Source organism: Argentina silus, assembly GCF_951799395.1.
Source record: "Argentina silus genome assembly, chromosome: Y".
NCBI classification, from domain to species: domain Eukaryota; kingdom Metazoa; phylum Chordata; class Actinopteri; order Argentiniformes; family Argentinidae; genus Argentina; species Argentina silus.
In genome coordinates this window covers 41,698,798-41,724,202 of record NC_139654.1, presented here as the reverse complement: position 1 = coordinate 41,724,202, position 25,405 = coordinate 41,698,798, and the positions used below count along the sequence as shown (strand labels likewise).

Here is a 25,405-nt window from a genome sequence, read left to right as displayed (position 1 = left end):
TCTCTCTCCTCCTCTGCCCATTTCATCACCTCCATCCTCTCTTTCACTTGTTTCACCTCCATTTCTTTCTCCTCTAGGATTCTCTCCATCTCTCTGTCAACCTCTTCTACCCTTCTCTTCATCACCTCCATTGTTTCGGTCTCCTTCTCACTCATCTTTAATCTCTCTTCGCTCTTCTTTACCTCCTTCTCTCTCTCCTGCACCACCCTCTCTCTCTCCTCCACCTCCTTCTCTCTCCTCTTCATCTCATTTCTTGTTTTTTCCATCTCCCTCTGGAAAGTCTCCTCCATCTCCTTTGTCACTTTCTCCACCTCCTCCACCTCTTTCGCCTTTATTTCCAACTGGACAATCCTCTCCTCCAAATCCTTTTTGTTATTTTCCTGCGTCTTTTGAATGCGACTGAGTATTGCATTGCATTCATTCACTTTCTCAGTGTCTCTATCCAACACTTTCCTCTTCCTCTCCATATTATCTTTAAGATGGTTGACTATCTTCCTCTTCCTCTCCACCATTTCTCTGTCCTTGTCCACCATTTCTCTGTCCTTGTCCACCCTCTCTCTCTCCTCCATCAGCCTCTCCTTCTCTGCATCGGTGTGCTCCTTCACCTTATGCAGAAGGTTTTGGGCTCCCTCCACCTCTTCCGCTCTCACCTCTTCCTTTCTTTCTTTAGCCACTCTGGCCCTCTCTCTCGTGTGCCTGGCCCGTCTTGATGTCCTCTGTGGGAGTGGGGTGTAGGCTGCGAAAGCTGCCGGTCCTGCTGCCTCCATCATCAGGGCAGCCTGATCCTCTTTACACTCCTGTGGACATACAGTGAACACACTACAGGTGCAGTCTCGAGAATGTCTCTATGAATGTATTTGTCTTTTCTGAGTATAAAACCATTCAGTTGTCTCCAGTGATCTTTACATATTGTCTATGTTTAGCCATCCTGAATGGGGTGAGTGGGTAGTTATCAAATACAGTAGCATAGGGCTTTGAAACTTCCTGATGGAGATGACAGACACAATGACAGGGAAACGTCAAGAAATATGATTGTGTTAGATAACAGGCTTACCTCGCAAAGAGATTGCGGTACCTCACAATGTTCTCAAGAATAAGCTGTTGCGTTCCCAATTTCCCAAAAGGGGCTCTCTAGTTTTGCCTTTAAAAAAGGCCTACATCTACCTTTTATTCAACATATCCGACACAATTTATATTGCAAATTATGTAGGCCTGTACAGTAAGTAATTGTAGGCCCTTTGCAAAGTCAACTTACGACTTACTTAAGGAAAGGTCCTGTCGATTAAGACCTATTAGTGCCAACTATGTTTGGTTATATTTTAGATAGGGCCTACCTGAAAACATCAAATTAACCATTTTGATATTGTTCTGTCAATCATCGTTCTTCGATAGTCCCTCCTCTATAGGTTATTTGCGTTTGTCAAGCTAAAAAGAGAATCTGTCTCGTTTTAATGTTGATCTTTAAAATGGTTGATTTTGCAGCCACATTTCTCTCTGTAACAACGATTGAGCTCGTCCCGTTTCACTTTTTAGGCTGTTACGCTGCTCTTTCACTGACAAACAGCTGTTTTTGGAATTGCGCCCTCACCGAAATTACCGCGATTTGACTTGATGTTGGGATCAAACTGTCTGCCGAGTCGGATGAATTACTTCACAGCGATCTAACAACAAAGTGTAGCCAATTAAGAGTATTTCTTTGCAGTAGGTCTAGGTCCTGATTGTGGGGGAAATGTTGCTTTGAATTGTAGGCTACTTTGACTGGACGATAACATACGAATACAAACAAGTGTACAGTAACATGTTGTCACCACGGATGATAGAGCTTGATTTGATTAAATTTGATTAATTTTCAGCCCTGCTTCTTACAGCTTTGCGTTTACTTGAAGGCAGTTCACGGACTTGAGGTAGGCTGAAAATATACAGGAGCTTGTAGGCCTAGTGCTTATTCGATTAAGGTAGGGGGGATCTGCGCGAAGCCCACACATCGTGTCGCTCACCGGCCCCGCAGCCCACAGATCGACCGGCCCACCAGCAGCCATGGCACAGCCCTTTACACAACATTTAGGCAGCACCCCCTCTCGAAAGATACATCCTACGTCCTTGGACATTTGGCCCAAGTATTGGGGCAATTTAATGTAAAGTATTCCCGTTTATTTAAACTAAAATAGAGCAAGGCAAACTTACCTGCGGCGGGTCCCACCAGTTTTTCTCCATTGTGTTGAAATGTAATTGAATCTATTTCCACTAATGAGCGTACCACATTACAAATGACAATCAGCAAAGGCTATTTGACAACAACTGGAGGTTCAAGTGACCAAAGTGACTTTTACATAAATTTACGTCATTGCTAGCAGCGTCATCAAGACAACAGCATTATGACGCAGGAGATATTTATTTGATTACAGATATGGTCATGTTGTTTCTTGGAAAATATACGTCGTTGGGATTAATCATCATCATATTAGTAATTAATAGACAAAACACAGACATAGATATAGGTATATAGATCAGTGGTAGGGGCTCGGGGTCGTTTCTGGACATGGCCCTCCATTGTAATTTACATTTACATTCATGGCATTTAGCAGACGCCTTTATCCAAACCGACTTACAACAATACATTTGTTTAAGTAATTGAATCATCTATACAACAGTCATCATAAGACAAAGTAATCAATGCTCACACCAGGGGCCATAGGCAGTCGGCTATTTCATTTTATTTGTATTATTTATTTGCAGGAGAGAACTTGTACAAGGGGGGTAGCGGGGATGAAGAGGTCTCTGGGTGGGGTTGGGGTTAGGGTTAGTATAGGGGGGGGGGGATAAATGGAAAACATACTCGTGGTTCAGGTATTAACTGCCAACTGAACTTAGTTGGAACAATACAAATTACAATGTAAAACAATAACAATATAATATCAACATTTCAGTATTATATCAAAATAATGATTTAGAAATATGGTACAACCTGTGAGCTGCCTGGTTGCCTTGGCAACGGTAAACTACAGCGCTGTTCATCAGCGGTTCGGGCTCTGGCTCTAACCGTCTACCTTCTCTTAACCGTTAGGAGAAAACGAAGAAAAACAAAGAAAATGTAAACTACAAAACACTCTAACATTAAATCCTACACATACATCTGTATCAGTGGAGTCAGGCAAACGTTACACCAGACTCCCTTCGACATGTTTTGTCAGGTGTCATTTGACAACAACCACTCATCGTAAACGGCAAACTAGTGCTAACTCGTCCTCGTTTAGGATACCAAGCTAGCGCAATTACCGCTAACAGACTACAAACTTCATATGCTACTATGCCTAACGGTACACTAAATAGAAAGCCTACATTAATGACAAACTGTATTAATGCTTATGCTTAAGAATAAATGGAAAACACACTAGTGAGTCGTCTGGTCCTCAGTCTTTACTGGTTCAGGTATTAACTGCCAACTGAAGAACGCAGCGCAAGCCACAGCTTATATACCCGCAGGTGATCTAGTGCCTTTTATACTCCAAATAGAAATGCGTGAAATTGAATGGGGGGAGTCTGTAAACATGCAAGATAAAGTGCATACATATAAAATAACACATTTACGTAAGTGGCCAATTACATATAAATATATTATGTGCCACATAAACAGTGGAAAAAGCAGTGAAGCCCTTAGCAGACATAGGGGAAAATGTACAGTATATACAAACATGTACAGGAGCAGGACGTATTGTGTCTCTGTTAACACAGTTGTGTCATGTGTAATTGTGTTAAATGATCCATAATAAGTGCTGTCCAGTTTCCTCTATATTATATATAACATGGTGAATAACTCCCCGATATTTCTTTAAGGCCAATATCAGATATGTCTGTCAAGCTCTAATTACAATGAGCTGTCCTCCCATTTCTACCTCCATCAGCCTCCTGTTGCACAGTAATGAGTGATAAAGACACCTGATGACAAGGATGAGAAATGTAAAGATCACGGTTTCATCCAAGGCCCATCTACCTTTCATTCAAATTATGCTAAGATTATTATCATTGGTGATTTTAACCTACATGTGGACAATGAGACTGACTCGACAGCCATGGATTTGATGAATCTCTTGAATTCTACGGACTTTATTCAGCGAGTTACTGGGCTCACCCATAACCACTGCCACACCCTGGACCTAGTGATTACAAAGGGTCTTACTCCTGTTGCATCCTCTATTATTTATCTAGCCATGTCGCTGAGCAGATGAGATTCATGATGATGAATATGAATAGTACACCATCAACAGCTTCCTCCTGTGATAATGATTTATTAACCAGCTTCAACACCAAACTAAGGGCAACTATCGACTCTGTAGCACCAGTCAAACAGTTTGATTGATTTCCTGGTGAAATGCATTGCGGACATATGGATGTCACAGAACTAGTCATTCGAGCAAAAACCAGGTAGGACACTCCATTTTAAAAAGCGTGTTTTCCGAACCAAAACAGCGTTTGTAAATTACATATTTATTTCAAGGGATCTCGTTCCCTGATCGCTACCGATTAAAGATAGTCATTACAACCTTTAGGAAGCTTTTAAAAAGGTTGAATATTACATGGACCTTTACAGAACACAGCTGTAAAGGTGCAACCTTTCCTCTCCCAGGCTGACACTGAATGACAAATGCATGCTTGTATTACTAGCAGCCTTGATTACTGTAACACTCTCCTGTCTGGTCGACCAAAGAAAGCTATTGGCAAATGATACAGAATGCAGCAGCACGAGTCAGATGGAGAGCACATATCATACAAGTCTCTGCACTGATAACCTGTTCGTTTTATAATTTATTTTAAGATAATTGTATTAGTTTAGAAATCACTCTATGGTCACGCACACCACTGCATGTCAGACATGCTTTTAAGGTATATACCCTGTAGATCCCTCAGGTCCTCAGGTACTGGCCTTTTAACTATTCTGAAGATTCCAACAACACCTATCTACTTCCTGTTTCAAATGAATAATACTGGGCAGAAGTCTGCACAGGGATGCTAAAGACACATTAGCACACTGCAAAATACTGTCACCTATCTAACCATCTGTTCCAAAGCAATAGTAATAGATACTGTAGGAGTCTGCAGTGCACAGGGGTTACACACTCATCAGTACCCTCTAAAATACTGTCACTATCATATTTCCTGTTCCACATGAATAGTACTATATAGGAGTCTGCAGAGGGGTTACCTTGTTGGGAAACAGTGTCTATCTCCTCCTGCAGCTTGGTCATAATGTGAGGGCTGGTTGCCAGATTGTAGGCCAGGAAGGACAGAGAGCTACTGGTGGTCTCATAGAGTGTTTCCACAGTGTAATGAAATCGATAGCTTCATTTATTAAGCACAAAATGATTGAGACTGAAAGCTATATGGAGGCAGTTGTACCGACTGTGAGGAACAGTGAGCTGAAGATGTCAAACTTGAGCATTTTCTTGATGTTGGTCACAAAGGGGTCAGAGGGGTTGTGGAGGGAGTCGATGTCGACACTGAATGAAGTGCTGACGACTACATCCATACTGTATGGTCCAAAGAACCTGGAACACAACCACAAAATCTTTGACCACCAGAACCACAACCACAAAATTAAAGGGGGAGTTCACTGAAATTACAAATTCACCTTATCTTCTCGGAGAGAAATACTCACTCTTTTAGTTCAATGGGCTCTTCGTTATCGGCCGTCTTCTTCAGATTGCTGACCAAATTACCAGAGTGCTGCTTCATGATCCCGAACATCTGAGTTGGGAAGGATACATGGAAAAATATGATGATTGATACATGGATTAATATTAATATATCCATACAGGATACATTATGTATATAGTCAAAGAATAAGTGACTCCAAAGATGAACTATTATTCTAAACTCTGTCATCTGACCACTGAACTTATCTAAGATAAGATTAAATATACTTTGTTGTCCCGGATGGAAATTTGTCTTAGACAATTAAAGTTGCTGCTTCACACAACAACAAACAACAATGAATACACACTATACACATAGTACAAATCACATAAACACACACACACACGTCAGAGTTGTTAGTCATTCATTTATTTGTGTTGTTGGAATGAATAAAAGAAGGAGAGGAGAGATGGGACTGTACCTCTTTGATCCGCCCACTGGTGAAGGAGGGAGACAGGACACTGCGGATCCGTCTCCATGCATCATCCTCAGCGATAAACACGGCGTCATACAGAGGCCCGTTGAGATAGAAATTCTAGAAAAATAACAATGATTATATACTGCAAAATTAACCGAATATTAATAATGCTATAATAACAATGATATTATCTATTTAATGAGCCCTTATGTTTTTTTCCCCATACAACAACTTCAATTTAGCGTATTACCCTCCTGTTAGTGAAAAGGGAGTAGCATTCCTTGATGAGGATGGTTTTGATCATGGCTGTGTCCATGATACACAGGACGGGCTGACGGCCATCATAGATCCTACAGACCAGCAAAAACAAAGATAGTTAGATATACACTCACCCAACACTTTATTAGGAACACTATACTAATACTAGGTAGAGCCTCCCTTTGCTCTCAAAACAGCCTCAATTCTTCGTGACATTGATTCCTTTGAGATTCTGGTCAATGATGACATGATTGCATCACGCAATTCCTGCACATTTTTCAGGTGCACTTTCAAGATGTGAATCTCCCGTTGTGCCACATCCCAAAGATGTTCTATTGGATTCAGATCCGGTGACAAGGAAGGCCACTGAAGAACACTGAACTCATTGTCATGTTCATGAAACCAGTTTAAGACGACTTTTGCTTTGTGACATGGTGCATTATCATGCTGGAAGTAGCCATTAGAAGGTGGGTAAATTGTGGCCATGAAGGGATGCACATGGTCAGCAACAATACTTAAATAGGCTGTGGCATTCAAGCAAATATACCGTAGATAGAGACAGACAGACCCATCACAGATCCTGCACTCTTTGAAAAAGTGCTACCTAGAACCAAAAAGGGTTCTTCTTCCACTGTCCCTTTGAAGAAACCTTTTGGGTTCCATGTAAAACCCTTTCCACAGAAGGTTATACAGTACCGTGAGTAAGTAATGGGACAGTGAAGCATTTTTTCTTCTGTTTGGATTTGAAATAAAAACGTAGAGATTTTTATTTTTTATATAATGTAATTCAGAAATTCCAACACTTTTATGCATAATCCCCCTATTTCAGGCTACACAAAAGTGATAGGACAATTGGCTTGACAAGTGTGTTCGTCAGGTGTGTTCCGTCACATAATTTGTGCAGTCTGCTATTGGTGTCTTGTCAACATGAGGACCAAAGAGATGTTATTGAAAGTCAGGGAAGCCATTATGATGCTGAAATATCAGAAAAAAAATAAACATAGCCAAAACCTTAAACCTACCAAAATCAACAGTTTGGAACTTCATTTAACTTCATTAAAAGGAAAGAAAGCACTGGTGAGCTCAGAAATCGCAAATTACCTAGTAGGCCAAGGAAGACTTCCAGTGGATAACCAAAGAATGCTCACCATAATTGAGAATCATTTATTTACATCTTGTCAGTCCAAGTACAAGTAAATGGCTCCAAACTCATTGGACAGCATTTCATCATACAGCAGGACAATGACCCAAAACATACTGCCATAGGAACTAGGGAATTTTTCAGGGCCAAAAAGTGGAAAGTTGTTGACTGGCCAAGTCAGTCTCCAGATTTAAATCCTATAGAACATGCATTTCATTTGCTCAAGAGGAGACTTAGGGCAAAACATCCTAAAAAAACAACAACAGTCGCTGCAACATAGCATTACCAGAGAAGATACCCAGCGTCTGGTTGGGTCAATGGGTCACAGACTTTTGCACTTTTGCATACAAAGGATTGGGGACCAAATACTAAACATGAGTGCTTAATTTAGACATTTGATAATGCAAAAGAAGGAAAAATGCTTGGGCACCAAAATGGCTAGAGCCAGCCCTGATTAACAGAACCTTTATCGAGCGCACAACATCACATTAATGCCCATAGGAAGAATGAGAATAGAGTATCAACAAAATAACCAATTTAACGCAATTTAAAACAACATACGTCTGTAAGTTTTAACCATACGTTAACGTGCGTCAAGGACAACGCGGGAGAATGATGCCCGTGATGGGCCTAACCCAAAACTCAAAGAATATCTCGCTGTCCCTCTCCTTAAATATCATTCCCAACAAAGGACAAGGTGTTAGATACATTACAATAGCAAAGGAATTGACAAATGGTGAAAGCTGAAAAATCTGAAACATAGTCAAAACCTTAGACTTAGAAAACCTTAGAAGAAAGCAATGCTTCCAAATTCATTGGATGGCGCTTCATCATACAGTAAGACAATGACCCAAAACATATTGCCATTGGAGCTAGGGAGATTTTCAGGGCGAAAAAGTGGAAAGTCCTTGACTGGCCATGTCAATGTTTGGATTTAAATCCTATTGAACATACATTTCATTTTCTGATGGTAAGATTTTGGGCAAAAAGACCTGGCAAAAAGATGGCTGGCCTGGCAGAATATCACCAGAGAAGATACCCAGCACCTGGTGGGGTCAATGGGTCCCAGACGGTTATTGCATACAAAGTATTGTCGACCAAATACTAAACATGAGTGCATAATTTCGAGCATGTATACCAATACTAGACAAAAGAAAAGAAAAGAATCGAGCTAAAGCAAACTATGTTCTGACAGGGTTTGACTCATCTAATACGACATCAGATCTGGATAGGTTCCTTGATTTCCTCTGAAAGGTGACATAGGCATGAAAACATGTACACAACATCAAGAAGAAACCATTGATTAAAGCCAAATCAATTGACAGAGGCATGGCAGAAAATGTGTGTTGTCTCTTTAAAAGAAATGTTAAAAATCTCTTTGTTTTCCCTGAATGAAACAAAGCACAGGTGTTTAAAAGGCCAGCCCCACCCCTGATTACAATGATCCACACATGGAGACAGCCAAAGCAACATAGATCAATAAGACATCGCACATGTCACACCAGAATGTGTGTTGGCAAGTGTGTGCCCTTATAGCCAGGATCCACTCTCTGGTCACATCTCCCTGATGTTGGTTATGAAGAACTTTATCAAACGTTTGGATTTGAAATTAAACAATTACTACAAGGTTAAAGTAGAGATTCTCAGCTTTTATTTGATGGTATTTGTATACACATTGGTTTCACCATTTAGAAATTACCCCACTTTTTATGCATAATCCCCCTATTTCAGTGTACCCAAAAGTAATGGGACAGACTTATCAAATGTCCAAATGAAGCAGTCATGTTTAGTATTTAGTGGACAATCCACTAGTATTTAGTGGACAATAACTGCCTGAAGTCTGCAACCCACTAACCTCACCAGACGCTGGGCATCTTCTTTGGTGATGCTCTGCTAGGCCTGTACTGCAGCCATCTTTAGTTGTTGTTTGTTTTGAGGTCTTTTTGCCTAAATTCTTATCATTAGGGAAATGTAATGCATGTTCAATTGAATTTTAATCTGAAGATTGACTTGGCCAATCAAGATCTTTCCACTAGTTGCTATGGCAGTGTTTTGGGTCATTGTTTTATTGTATGGTGTGGCTCCATCCAATGCATTTGGAGGCATTTGCTTGCACTCAAGCAGACAAGATGTTTCTGTGCACTTCAAAATACATTCTGCTGCTGCCGTCAGCAGGTACAATCATCAATTAAGACAAGTTAGCAAGTTCTAATGGCAACTATACATGCCCACACCTCACACCCCCTGCACCATGTTTCACAGATGAGGTGGTATGCTGTGGATCTTGGGCAGATCCTTTTTTCTCCAAACTTTTGTCACTCTAGTCCATGATAATATTCATCTCATCTGTCCACAATATCTTTTACGAGACCTTTGCAGGCTTTTTAGGTACTCTTTTTTAGCAAACTGTGACCATCCTTTTTGATGATAACTAGTGGTTTTTGATGATAAATGTGTCTTCCTCTTAGTTATAAACAAACCAGAATTAAATGCATAGGTCTATGTATGTATGGATGGATGGATGTTGTCATTGGAACAGCTGGAAGACTTTCTCTGCATCCCCGAAAAAACACATGTACGCAAGCACGCACAAACACACACACACACACGCACGCACGCACGCACACACACACACACACACACACACACACACACACACACACACACACACACACACACACACACACACACACACAGGCATGTTTAAGATATGCGTAGCCCATGTTTATTAGTTGACTTAGTTGTGGGGTTAGTTTAGATACAGCGCACGATGCAACAAACAGGTATAATATCAGCACACCTCAGCATTGCTACACCCACGTGCTACCACAGGGAACTGGTACCCGCATAGTTAGATATGGTGGTCCCACACCAGAGAGAACTGGTATGTTCCAGATCATTATACGAGGTAACTAGCTAGTAAATTATTAATTACTAGAAAGTGCTCAGTAGTCCTAGGGCTACAAACACAAGCTGACCAACCCTCCTGCAAACAGGGTGCTAATATTTCTCAATATTACCTTGTCAAAGCTAGCCAAGGTTCTCAGCTGTCCGGAAACAACAAGTAACTTAGTTAGCCGTCCGTCCCAAGTGCTAGCTGTAGCCTACACATGTGACCTTGCAAGTTCTAATAATAACCTGAGGAATTATCGTCGAGCTAGGGTTCAACAATAACAAAAAATTGAGAGCTCACAGGTTAGCCTGCTAGCTCAGAGAGTTAACAGGTGCTCAGAAGGTGAAAATCATCGTTGAGCTGAACCGTAGGATTCTATCAGAGACAATCTAACGCCCCGTGAGAATCATAGGCTGAGGTGTAGCCAGCTACAACAACACAACTACAGTACACTTTTCAACCTAACGCCCCATGAGAATCATAGGCTGAGGTGTACCCAGCTACAACAACATAACTACAGTACACTTCAGACAGTCAGAGAGTGAAGAGTGGAAAGGATGAAATGGTGCGCTTGTAGCATCCCTTTATTGGGACAGGTGATAGGCGTTGCTATCACTTGCAAGTGTGTACGAGGTGTGATTCTGTGAATCAAGATGTAAGTACAGTGCTCTCGGAAAGTATTCAGACCCCTTCACTTTTTCCACATTTTGTGATGTTACAGCCTTTTTCCTCATCAGTCTACACACAATACCCCATAATGACAAAGCAAAAACAGGTTTTTAGAAATTGTTGCTAATTTATTAAAAATAAAAAACTGAAATATCACCTTTACATACGTATTCAGACCCTTTACGTTTTTTGTTGAAGCACCTTTGTCATTATTGCGTATTGTGTGTAGATTAATGAGGAAAAAAATTAATTTCATCTATTTTTGAATAAGGCTGTAACATAACATAATACGGAAAAAGTGAAGGGGTCTGAATACTTTCAGAATGCACTGTATGTGCCTGTTATAGTCCCATTGTGTGATTGGTGTGTGTACTGATTTCTGGCACAGGCCTTAACTGATCCAACAAGTTCACCAATCATCAATGGTGTGATATGAAGTTGATGAATTTTAATGTTACATGCTACACCAGTGCGACAGTGCGACATTGTTGACATTGCGCGGCTGCTGCAGCAGCAACGCAAAATGATTCTTGGAGTGCTGGTATCAATGCTTTTTGGACGCTTAAAAACATATTCAATTAGTTTCATAGTATGGTAAAGTAATAGAAACATAGATTATAGAAATACATACAATAGTGGTACCTGTATGAAAAACAAAGTGATTGTCCTCGTTTATAATTGGAGGTAGAGGACAAACCCCAACTCTAAGATATTCAGACTTGACAAGACTCTCAACATAAAACAATGTACAGAATCCATAAATTAGAAGTTCCTTGCAGAAACAGACTGGGAGGCTATTTCTTCAGCATCCACACGTGCAACTGGTCACGTTTCTGGTGTAAGAGTAAATACTGCCATCTAGGGTTTAGAGATGGTTAACAGGAAATGGATACATTATTTTACGGATGTACTTTAGGCCTACGTTTGAGTAATTTAGCAGAAGCTCTTATCCAGAGCGACTTAAAATAAATAGCTACATTCATCTTCAGCTACATACATCACGGTCATCACAAGTAAGACTTTCTATAATAATAAATGCCACAAGCAGTCACAGTGGTAGAGAAAGGAAGTCAATTTAATTTAATGTTCAACTTAATTTATTGAACTTAAGACAACTATATAAATTGATTTGCTATGTATCCCTAAATAGCAATAGCCAATTGTGTTGAGGTTTCCAGGCTAACGGTGTCGGCATGTGCAGTCCCCTGTCTTATCTCTGCACCCCCACACGCTCTCAGCCAGGGCCACATCAACAAGGCTTTTGACAGAAAGGCTCGTCCCCTGGTTTGCCTGATTGTGTACCAGCTGAGCCATCAGAGGAGTCGCTCTCAACGAGAACATGAGGGTTGTGGCATATCTGGAGCCATCGTTCATCTGAAATTAAAAAAGTAACATCAGAGGGGAGTGCAAGGTGAGACAAGAATTGGACAAATTCAACTGAGAGTTGAAGGTCATGGACTAAATGCTATAGTAAAACTAGCAACAATCACCTTCATCTACTTAGTCTATAGGTTCTCTACCATCTCTCTAATCGTCACCATGCTCACCTTCTTCAATGTCTCCCTCTCCTGTCCTAGCTTCTCTTTTTCCAGACTCTGTTTCGCTCTTTCTTCAGCCACCATCACCAGGGCCTCTCTCCTCTTGATGGCCTCTATCTCTTTTTCCATCTGTTTCTTATCCTTTTTAAATGTCTCCTTCTCCTTCCACATCTTGAGCATTTCTCGCTCCACATCCTGCCCGTCTCTTTTGATTTTCATCCACTCCTTCTTTATTATTTGCAACTCTGCACCGACCTTCTCTGTCTTTCTAAGCATCTCCATTGAGGTCTCCTTTTCCTGCTCTAGCTTCTCCTTTTCCTGGCTCAGTTTAAGTCTTTCTTCGGCCTCCATCACCAGGGCCTCTCTCCTCTTGACTGCCTCCATTTCTTTTTCCATCTGTTTCTTGGCCTTGAGAAATGTCTCCTTCTCCTTCCACATCCCAAGCATTTCTTGCTCCACCTTCTGCCCGTCTCTTTTGATTTTCATCCACTCCTTCTTTATCATTTGCAACTCTGCTCCGACCTTCTCTGTCTTTCTAAGCATCTCCTTTGAGGTCTCCTTCTCCTGCTCTTCCTTCTCTTTTTCCTTGCTCAGTTTAAGTCTTTCTTCGGCCTCCATCACCAGGGCCTCTCTCCTCTTGACTGCCACCATGTTTTTCTCCATCTCTTTCTCCATCTGTTTCTTGGCCTTGAGAAATGTCTCCTTCTCCATCCACATCCTGAGCATTTCTTGCTCCACCTTCTGTCCGTCTCTTTGGATTTTCACGCTCTCCTTCCTCATCATATTTAACTCTGCCTCTGCCTTCTCAGCCTTTCTAAGTATCTCCTTTGAGGACTCCTTCTCTTTCTCAATCTCCATCATGAGGATCTTGATCCCACTGTCCATCTCCTCCCTCTCCCTATTGAACTCATTCCTGTCCTCCTGCAGTCTTTCTGCCTTTCTGGCCAGGATCTCCTCCTCCCTCTGCCTAACTTTTTGGTCCCTTCTCTTTTGTTTCTCATATTCCTCTATCTTTTTCTCAAACTCTGCCTTCTCTGTCTTAATCCTCTCATGCTCCTTCCTGATATCCTCAATACTCATATATATTTTCACCTCCATTGTTTTTATGCACCTACAGTAGATAGAACACAAACAAAAATGATTGAAATAATCTCCACACACCCATACTATAATGCAACAGGAATGTCAGAAAGATTCCCCAAATGAGAATGGTATAACAATCTTTGAGTTTGCCCTTCTGAATCAGTCAACAAATACCAGTACACCGATTGGCAGCAAAGAAATGTTATTATCTATAATGTGCGTTCGGCTGGCGTCATAATGGGTTTGGAATGACTATCATGGTAATTCACTGCCTAACAACTCTTATCAGCGTTCGATGCAATGGTTCGAAGTGACTTGGTCCTGTCAGAGGCCTATGTTAGAGTCAGCAAAAGCTTCCAGTGTGGGTTGGCTGGCTATGTTTGTTGACACACCTTGAAATATAGCCTACAATTGTGGCCAACAGGTCAAATATCAGTGGCCATATAATGGGCACATTTTATTAACTGGAATCGGCCTGGTACAGGTAGGAGCCTATAGGCTAATAAGCAGAAGACCTCGGCAAAATTAAAATAGCCCTAATTCAATTCATGCATTTAGGTCTCTCATAATAATAATAAAAAATATATTTTATTTGGAATGTGTTTTTCATTTGTAGCCGACAATTTCAAAGCCTGTGCAGTTGAGTGCAATAGACACACAAACAAAAACACTAACAAAACACTAACAACAACAAGAGGACAGGACCTAAAGGAAGGCCTTTCTAAAGATGTGAGTTTTTAGGCATATAGAAATATCCAACGCTGAATTCGACTTAATGGGAATATCATCTCCTAGTGACAGATATCTCTCAGTGACATTTTTACGCGTCCCTTGTCCAAATGCTGTAAAGGTAGTCGGCCTATGCCGTCTCAAGTATTTACAAATACAAGTGTTATAAAACTATACTATATGTCAACTATACTACATCTCTGGCCTACATTAGCCTACCTCAGTCAGTAGGCTGTGTATAAGCGCCGAATCTTCCGGTTATAATCTCTTTATATCTCACTCTGGTAATACTGATACTACTGATAATACTTAGCTCGTTATGCCACTGAACTAAAAGTTCAAGAACTTTGTGTATTATTGCAGAACATTCTCAATTCTGTGTACATATCAACGTCATAATGATACCAATAGCAACGCATTTTGGGTGGAATCCTAACTCCAAATCCGCGCGCGTAAATCTTGCATTCATGTCAATGGGAAATTGATTCGATTTACACGCGGATCTCGAGATTCCACTGCAATACACATTTAAGTTTAAGTTCATTTGAATTTATAGTGCATTTTACCCACAATATACGGCTTACACAAAAGTAGCCTACAAGACAAATACAACATTTGAAAAAACATATTGCATAGAATCAAATTTGGGGATATACAGGGTTTTTTTCTTTATAAAGTACATTACAAACATAAAGTCTCATAAAGTACATTACAAATACGAAACAATTATTAGTCCTATTTTTTATTAGTAATAATAATAAGTCTTTTATATTTAATACAAAATAGATCAAATGGTGAAATTGGTGTGTATAAATATAATAAACTTGACTCATAATCCGTATAGTGCTGTTTTTGGAGTAATTACTAATTACTAGTAATTACTAGTGTGTGCGGACTGCGCTCTCTGTCCCGTCTCTCTGCTGTGGGGCAGCGGAGCACTCTGCCCCATCGTTGCGAGGGGAACAACGTGAGCGTGATTGGCGTAAGCAGGGAAAACCTCACGCAAATTATATTGGGTATGAATTCTGCCTAGCAACAGGTGGCGAAAAACTATTAAACGCTAATGTCGTTAACGTGGTCTGACATGACAGGAAATGATCACAAAGCAATTCAGTTCATCTACTGTACGTCTATCGCTAATGCTAGCTAGCTAAAGTTTTCACAATGAATCGTGTAGATTATTTGTTGACCATGCGGTTCAGTACATTGCCTTTGGAAGAGAAGTTGGAGATAAAACGTTTAGGGCCAACAGGAATGGTTTGACAAAAAGAGATGGCTAACCGCTACCACCTCGAAACATGCGCTGTTCTGTTTCCCATGTATGATTTTTGGTGGAGACTATTTGGGCATCGGCTGGATTCAAAGACATTATACATCTGTCAGAACAGAACAGACACCAGCGACTGAACGGCCTTGACATGCTTTCCATTGAAAATGCATTGATCCAGGGACAGATGGATTTCAACAGTAAAGTCATCGAGAGGTTTGCTGAAGCAACGAACCGCCGCGCTACTTTCCTATTCAAGTGAGCGGGTCTGTTTGGACATGTATGACAAATGGACAATGCGCCGTTCACTGTAGACTATATTGCTTTTGTTTTGTAGTCATTTTAAACGTTATACTACCTGTGATATAAAGTGGAGGACTAAATGTTACGTATAGGCCTAATATCGAGACCGTTGATGGGCACACTTGTTACTTGTCGCTTTCAGAACCCTGGACTGGGCTCGGGCTGTATATTCATATAGTTCCGTTAATTAGCCTAGCCTACTTTCCGTGATTTAATGTGACTTTTGTAGTGTGTTATAGCCTCTGCACTGATGATATTTATTTCACATTTAAAATAATACAATTGATAAAACCTGATTAAACTTTCCTACAAGTTAACGATGTGCCGAATGCTTGTATTTTGATTAAACATGCAAGTTATTGAAGACACGTGTCTGTCTCATCTTTTTACTTTGTTGCAGTATAGGCGTTCTGTGTCGCGCTGAAGCGTATGAAGTGTATTCAGTTATGGGGTTTACTGTACATACTTTTTCTCTGCACTGTTCCTGCTGCAGAGGATGCGTAAACGATTTTCCCATGTTGTTTTTTGGTTGTGGCCTGTGTTTATACATTTAGGCTATTAGTTGTATCCTACTTTTCAGTTTTACAAGTCAAATCTTATGACAGATGAGATGGCACTTCAACCGATAAAATGCAGGTACATTTTGACTACTGCTGCACTACGATACCCATAAATAGACCCAATACATTGGTAACTGCACTACTTATACAGCTCATATACTGCTTATACTGTTCATACTGCATTCTATATTTATTCTGCTTATAATGTTACTGTTAATACATATATTGCTTATACTGCACTACTTATACTGCTCATATACTGCTTATACTGCTCATATACTGCTTATACTGCACTACTTATACTGCTCATATATTGCTTATACTGCTCTACCTGTATATATTGTTCACATTGCACTTTTCTGCTTTTTTGCACTTCTGGTTAGACGCTAACTGCATTTGGCATGTTGTTCATTCTCATGTTATGATTTAGTTTGTGATTATACACACGTTTTTAGCGTGATGATAGAGACCCACTACCAGACGAGTACAAAACATACACAAGTCACATGCAAATCCCTGCACTGCAGACGACAGACAACAACTGTCTCTGTACAACGAGTCCTGGACCTCCACTAATAGACAGATACAAAGAGAGCAGCATACAGTAGCAGCAGAGCCCAGAGGCGAGGCGAGGCAAGGCAAGGCAAGGCAAGTTTATTTATATAGCACATTTCATACACAGAGGCAATTCAAAGTGCTTTACGTAAAATAGATAAAAAGGAAAGAGCATGAAAGAAAAATTAGAATAAAAACGCATAAAAGACATAAAAAAAAGAATAAAAGTCACAGTGCATTTTAGGGTCACAGTGCAATTATTAGCGCCAATTTAGTTTCAATTTAAGGCAAAAGCGAAGCCCTTTTTTTTTATTTTTTCCCATTTTTGAAAGTAGCCAGTGTTGGGGCTGATCCTAGATCTATGTGTAACATAATAACTGAGAGACCTGCAGCAGGGCAGGTCCTCATCACTGGCTGTCTGCTTTGAGCTGGTTGTCGTTGGACTCCTGGCAGCGGAACAGGTCCATCTCAATGGGGATCTGGTGAGAGTTGACACACAGTTAAAGTATGAAGGAACGAGTAAAACAGATGTCAGCGTTACACTATGAATGTTACCTAACACAGTGTCACTGTTACGTTCGGGTAGCATTGCACTATAAATTCAAATAAACTCAAACTCCTGGACAACCTCTCTTGGGTCGACATACATTAAAATGGCCCTATGAAGTCTCGAGGGAGTTTTGCAGAAATACAAATAGCTTTTTTTTAAATCTCACACTTCCATCATTTAGTAGGTAGCCTATACTGAGGATGATTGGCGCCTAGTACTGAAAAATGCAATCTGGGAAATTAAATGGGGAGTACATACTCATGCAGTACGCAAGTACAGAATTGTAGTATGGGGGTTCAAACCCGGGTCTCCCATGTGGAAGACACAAACGCTACTATTAAGCCAAGAGGACATCCTCAAGGTCTGAGGGCGACACTTCAGTTTACATGTCTCAGGCAGGGCTACCTCATCACGCGAGTGTGATTCCAAAATCACCTCTGCTACATATAGAAACGCAACAAAGTCATAGGTACAAAATTATATTTACAATCATTGTATCATTATTTTGTCTCACCTCTGTCTCTTTGCAGACGGTGAAGTTGAACCTCTGTAGAATCTCCACCATCGCCAGTTTCAACAATACCAGAGCGAATCGCATCCCGATACAGTTCCGTGGGCCCAACCCGAACGGCATGTAGGTGTATGGGTCGATGCTCTCCTTGTTCTCCTTACTGAACCTACACACGGAGAGTTCAGAGGAGGAGGGGTTAAAGAACATATCAATTAAATCACAGTAATATGATGGTTATACATGGTTGAAGAAACCTGTTTGTGTTTGGTCGTCGCATTTAGGTTTGTTTTATGGTTGTTTGTGGAACACTGCTCTTATCGTTGCTGTTGTGATTGATATTGTGGTTGTGGTTAAGATGTGGCCCATTACCTCTCTGGTTTGAACTCCTCTGGGTCTTCCCACACATCGGGGTCACGGTGCAAGGTCCAGATGGGTATCATGACGACCATACCCTTGGGGATGGTGATGCCGCTGATCTCAACAGATTTCTTGGCGACTCTTTCAAGTCGATGGGGTACAACCTGAGAGACTCGTTGATCACGCTGTCTAGATAGTCCATCTGCATCAGAGCCTCGTACTGGATAGGAGCCTGCACAGGGATATTACACTCACATGAGCACTAGTGATTGGTCGTTCACGTAGCCGTAGCCCAGAACTAACTCTTTTTCGTCGCAAATCTGAAGAGCTGTTAGTTTTTTGTGTTTTTTGGGGGGGAAATGAACACAGTACTATACTTATTCTAATCTGCATAGCCTAATTTCATGACACCCGCATACAGAACGCCATTACTTTCAATGTACGTGTGTAATAGTGTCTTGCTTTTTTGTTATACATGAATAAACAAAAAAATCGCTAAATAATGTTATCTTGATAGTTAGAAGAAAATACATTTAGATTCCACTGAACAATGTAAATGATAGATGTACACAAGGATCAATCAGAAGTCAAAATGCCACTAAACTGGGCTGCTTTTAGTGGATTGACTGCTTGGAATACTGAATGTGCTACAGTCTATTATTTCCTATCACAGTCGACAGACTACAAGAAAACTGTCAGGTGGTTCAAATGTGAATAACTTGGTATCCATTCCATTAACTGTGGCCGGGCAGCACCGAACAGCCCAGAGAACATTACCATGGTGCTTTTGAATATTAGGTCCCTATCTGGCAAAACCTTTATTGATCTTATCTCAGAGCGAAAGCTGCACTGTAATGTTTTTATCTGAAACCTGGCTAAACATGAATGCATGTCAGTCTATTAGAAGTGGGGAAAAATATATTTTCACTCTATTATTTATCTAGCCATGTCGCTGAGCAGATGAGAATTTCATGATGAATATGAATATGAATAGTACACCATCAACAGCTTCCTCCTGTGATAATGATTTAGCAACCAGCTTCAACACCAAACTAAGGGCAACTATCGACTCTGTAGCACCAGTCAAACTGAAAAAGGCTGTGGCCAAATTTAAAAGAATTTGCAGAAAGTCTGAGCGGACAAAAACTGCAGGTCCACCTTGATATTCTTCGAGAGCATCTTTCTGCTTTTAATAAGGCAATAAAAAAACGCCAAGACAGACGGGATCATTTCTCAAAATTGATAATGAATCATAACAACTCAAACAGTGCTCTTTTCAACGATTGACAGCCTTATAAATCCCGCCCACAAGACACCTGGTGATCTGCTCTCCACCTACAAATGTGAGGAATTTGCAACATACTTCTGAGATAAGAGAACCAATATTAGGTGAGGAGGATCACTCAGGCAAGACCTGAAGATGTGTTTGATGACTTGTTACCCCACCTTCCACCACATGGAAGCACTATGAACTCTTTTGCAGTGGTCATACAGAAATGCTCAGCAAAGTGGGGGTCTGTTCATCTGCACCTAAAACTACCATGGTGAAACCCCTCCTGAAGAAAAGTAACTTAGACTCTTCAGTCCTTTGCGATTTTAGGCCAATCTCCAATCTTCCCTTTTTAAGCAAAAAAATAATAATTCTTGAAAAAAAGGTGTTCAAACTGTTAAATAATCTCCTTCTTCCCAACTGTACCTTTGACATGTTCCAATCTGGCTTTTGTGCCGATCATAGCACTGAGATAGCACTATGTTGTTAAGTTATTAACTAGGTTCTTAATGACCTTAGAATTAATTAATTAATGCTGATGCCAAAATGCTCTTTGTCCTTGTCCTGGTCAAACTGTCTGCACACTTAAAGACACTACTTACAGTAATACTAAGCACCAGGCAAAAAAACAAGGTGTTACCATTGACTCAGATCTTAATTTTGAAACCCATATCAAGAATGTGACTAAAACATATTTGTATCACTTAAAGAAGAGTAAGTAAGTTTGCCGGAAATCTGCCATCGTGGAGAAATTCTGTCTGAAGTTGTCCAAACAACAACATCCTCCCTAATAATAATATATCCCCCCGAAATGAACTTGCAGTGTTGGACATTAGCTGTTGTGTTTCTACATGCGCACACGATTGGGAGAGGCAGCCACCAGAGAAAGGTCAGTCTACTCCCCTAGAACACCCCTGGCACTCACAACATGTTTATATGCAAACCGAATGTCAGGTAGGACACTGCATTTTAAAAAGCGTGTTTTCCGAACCAAAACAGCGTTCGTAAATGAAATATTTATTCATAAGGGATTTATTATAAGGGATCTTGTTCCCTGATCGCTACCGATTAAAGATAGTCATTACAACCGTTAGGAAGCTTTTAGAACGCTTGAATATTACATGGACCTTTACAGAACACAGCTGTAAAGGTGCAACCTTTCCTCTCCCAGGCTGACACTGAGAGACGAATGCATGCTTGTATTACTAGCAACCTTGATTACTGTAACACTCTCCTGTCTGGTCAACCAAAGAAATCTCTTGGCAAATGATACAAAATGCAGCAGCACGAGTCAGATGGAGAGCACATATCACACAAGTCTCTGCACTGATTACCTGTTAGTTTTATAATTTATTTTAAGATAATTGTATTAGTTTAGAAATCACTCTATGGTCATGCACACCACTGCATGTCAGACATGCTTTTAAGGTATATACCCTGTAGATCCCTCAGGTCCTCAGGTACTGGCCTTTTAACTATTCTGAAGATTCCAACAACACCTATCTACTTCCTGTTTCAAATGAATAATACTGGGCAGAAGTCTGCACAGGGATGCTACAGACACATTAGCACACTGCAAAATACTGTCACCTATCTAACCATCTGTAGGAGTCTGCAGTGCACAGGGGTTACACACTCATCAGTACCCTCTAAAACACTGTCACTATCATGTCACTATCACACTGTCACTGTCACTATCACCTGTTCCACATGAATAGTACTATATAGGAGTCTGCAGAGGGGTTACCTTGTTGGGAAACACAGTGTCTATCTCCTCCTGCAGCTTGGTCATGATGTGAGGGTTGGTTGCCAGATTGTAGGCCAGGAAGGACAGAGAGCTACTGGTGGTCTCATAGCCAGCAAAGATGAACATCATTGCCTGGGACAAGATCTCATGGTCACTCAATCCTATGATGATGGGAGAAATGGGGTGGTAGGTGTGTTTGTAGGTATAGGTGTTTGAGGCAGGTACTGTATGTGTGTGTGTTAGATGCTAGTATACAGTGTGTGTGTGTGTGTGTGTGTGTGTGTGTGTGTGTGTGTGTGTGTGTGTGCGTGTGTGTGTGTTTAAGGCAGGCACCTTTACTCTGCTCCTCTCCCTTTGAGTTGCTGTCTTTCTGCGAGTCTATCATCAGCTGCAGGAAATCTACCCGACTCTGGAAGCAGGCTTACGTCAGATCAAAATCACATGAGAACTACCAGATGCTACCAAATCTCTACAATTGTATTACACAATACTGGCTGAAGATCGTATATTTGATCAGATATATTTACATACCTTCCTGGTGCTAGCCACGCGATTGGACTTGATCTTCTGAAAGACAGCGTAGAAGAAATCTGTGACCGAGGCAGGGAATAGGGATACCTCCTTGTTTGCCATAACAGGACCCATGAAGGGGAAGAATGCTGGACGGACAGGAAATGCCACGGTTACAAACAGGAACAGGAAATACCATGATACGTGACTCCAATCCTATTCAATGCACAGCCCTGTCCAGAAACAACTCCTAGGCTCTATCCCTAGACACTTCTGTATCCAATCCACTCAGATCTCCAAGTGTCCAGCATTTAGGAACTAGAGGTTGGTTCTCGACAGGGCCCATGTGTTTGTCAAATGAGTAGAGCGCAAACCATTGGCAGTGTGGTTTATGTCAGTCTAATCAATGAAATCAATAGCTTCATTTATTAAGCACAAAATGACTGAAAGCTATATGGGGGCAGTTGTACCGACTGTGAGGAACAGTGGGCTGAAGATGTCAAACTTGAGCATTTTCTTGATGTTGGTCACAAAGGGGTCGGAGGGGTTGTGGAGGGAGTCGATGTCGACACTGAATGAAGTACTGACGACCACATCCATACTGTATGGTCCAAAGAACCTGGAACACAACCACACAATCTCTGACCACCAGAACCACAACCACAAAATTAAAGGGGGAGTTCACTGAAATTACAAATTCACCTTATCGTCTCGGAGATAAATACTCACTCTTTTAGTTCAATGGGCTCATCGTTATCAGCCGTCTTCTTCAGATTGCTGACCAAGTTACCAGAGTGCTGCTTCATGATCCTGAGCATCTGAGTTGGGAAGGATACATGGAAAAATATCATGATTGATACGTGGATTAATATGTGCAAAACATATATTAATATCATGTTTGAAACAGGAATTATTTTAATGTTTATATAGCCTGAGAATATACATCCATACAGGATACATTATGTCAAAGAATAAGTGACTCCAAAGATGAACTATTATTCTATACTCTGTCATCTGACCACTGAACTTATCGAAGATAAGATCAAATATACTTTATTGTCCCGGATGAAAATTTGTCTTGGATTAATTAATTAAAGTTGCTGCTTCACACAACAACAAACAACAATGAATACACACTATACACATAGTACAAATCACACACACACTCTCACACACACACACACACACATGCGCGCGCATCAGAGTTGTTAGTCATTCATTTATTTGTGTTGTATAAAGGAATGAATGAAAGAAGGAGAGGAGAGATGGGACTGTACCTCTTTGATCCGCCCACTGGTGAAGGAGGGAGACAGGACACTGCGGATCCGTCTCCATGCATCATCCTCAGCGATAAACACGGCGTCATACAGAGGCCCGTTGAGATAGATATTCTAGAAAAATAATAATAATTATATACTGCAAGATTAACCTACTATTAATAATGCTATAATAACAATGATATTATCTATTTAATGAGTCCTTATGTTTTTTTCCCCATACAACAACTTCAATTTAGCGTATTACCCTCCTGTTAGTGAAAAGGGAGTTGCATTCCTTGATGAGGATGGTTTTGATCATGGCTGTGTCCATGATACACAGGATGGGCTGACGGCCATCATAGATCCTACAGACCAGCAAAAACAAAGATAGCCTCAATTCTTCGTGGCATTGATTCCACAAGATGTTGGAAACATTCCTTTGAGATTCTGGTCCATGATGACATGATTGCATCACTCAATTCCTGCAGATTTTTCAGGTTCACTTTCAAGATGTGAATCTCCCGTTCTACCACATCCCAAAGGTGTTCTATTGGATTCAGATCCTGGGAAGGCCACTGAAGAACACTGAACTCATTGTCATGTTCATGAAACCAGTTTAAGACAACTTTTGCTTTGTGACATGGTGCATTATCATGCTGGAAGTAGCCATTAGAAGATGGGTCAATTGTGGCCATGAAGGGATGCACATGGTCAGCAACAATACTCAAATAGGCTGTGGCATTCAAGCGAATATACCGTAGATAGAGACAGACAGACCCATCACAGATCCTGCACTCTTAGAAAAAAAGTGCTACCTAGAACCAAAAAGGGTTCTTCTTCCACTCTCCCTTTGAAGAAACCTTTTGGGTTCCATGTAGAACCCTTTTCCACAGAAGGTTATACAGTACCGTGCGAAAGTAATGGGACAGTGAAGCATTTTTTCTTCTTTTTGGAGTTGAAATGAGAACGTAGAGATTCTCATCTTTTATTTGATGTTATTTGTGTACATATTGGTTTATCATTCAGAAATTACAACACTTTTATGCATAATCCCGCTATTTTAGGCTACACAAAAGTGATGGGACAATTGGCTTGACAGGTGTGTTCCGTCACATAATTTGTGCAGTCTGCTATTGGTGTCTTGTCAACATGAGGACCAAAGAGATGTTATTGAAAGTCAGGGAAGCCATTATGATGCTGAAATATCAGAAAAAAATGAAACATTAAAACCTTAAACCTACCAACATCAACAGTTTGGAACTTCATTAAAAGGAAAGAAAGCACTGGTGAGCTAAGAAATCGCAAATGGCAAGGAAGACTTCCAGTGGATAACCAAAGAATGCTCACCATAATAAAAAATAAAATAAAATAAAAACTGCCCCATAAATTAGGAACACTCTCCAGGAGGTAGGCGTCAATGAGTCAGAGACTACCATCCGCAGAAGACTTCACCAGCAGAACTACAGAGGCTACACTGCAAGGTGCAAACCACTACTCAGCCACAAAAACAGGCTGGCCAGGTTACGGTTTGCTAAAAAGTACCTAAAAGAGCCTGCAGAGTTCTGGAAAAACATGTACCGGAGAAAGTGTGGAGAAAAAAAGGAACTGCCCAATATTCACAGCATACCACATCATCTGTGAAATATGGGGGAGGGGGTGTTATGCCTTGGGCATGTATGGCTTCCACTGGAACTGGCTCACGTCTCCTTTGATGAGGATGAATTCGGAAGTGTTCAGAAACATCTTGTCAGTCCAAGTACAAGTTAATTGCTCCAAACTCATTGGACGGCATTTCACCATACAGCAGGACAATGACCCAAAACATACTGCCATAGCAACTAGGAAATTATTCAGGGCCAAAAAGTGAATCCTATAGAATCCTATAGAACATGCATTTAATTTGCTGAAGAGGAGGACAAAACATCCTAAAAAAACAAACAACAATCGCTACAATATAGGTCTGGCAGAGCATTACCAGAGAAGATACCCAGCGTCTGGTTGGGTCAATGGGTCACAGACTTTTGCACTTTTGCATACAAAGGATTGCGGACCAAATACTAAACATGAGTGCTTAATTTGGACATTTGCATAATGCA

The 25,405-nt window shown here is 40.8% G+C and overlaps 2 pseudogenes across 2 annotated transcripts in view; both read right to left on the bottom strand.

Annotated features, from left to right (window-relative positions):
• The window catches only part of LOC310823673 (cytochrome P450 3A30-like), a 62,984-nt pseudogene extending 51,428 nt beyond the window's left edge, over window positions 1-11,556 (bottom strand). The window contains exon 1 of the transcript in view: window positions 11,536-11,556. The product of the transcript in view is annotated as a cytochrome P450 3A30-like (transcript). The remainder of the gene's footprint in view (window positions 1-11,535) is intronic.
• LOC310824130 (cytochrome P450 3A30-like) overlaps window positions 1-25,405 on the bottom strand; it is a 187,048-nt pseudogene that overhangs the window by 52,079 nt on the left and 109,564 nt on the right. The window contains exons 12-20 of the transcript in view: window positions 23,575-23,674; window positions 23,328-23,441; window positions 22,780-22,868; window positions 22,521-22,669; window positions 22,072-22,199; window positions 21,880-21,949; window positions 21,541-21,701; window positions 18,536-18,755; window positions 18,170-18,332 (exon numbers count right to left, since the gene is read on the bottom strand). The product of the transcript in view is annotated as a cytochrome P450 3A30-like (transcript). The remainder of the gene's footprint in view (window positions 1-18,169; window positions 18,333-18,535; window positions 18,756-21,540; window positions 21,702-21,879; window positions 21,950-22,071; window positions 22,200-22,520; window positions 22,670-22,779; window positions 22,869-23,327; window positions 23,442-23,574; window positions 23,675-25,405) is intronic.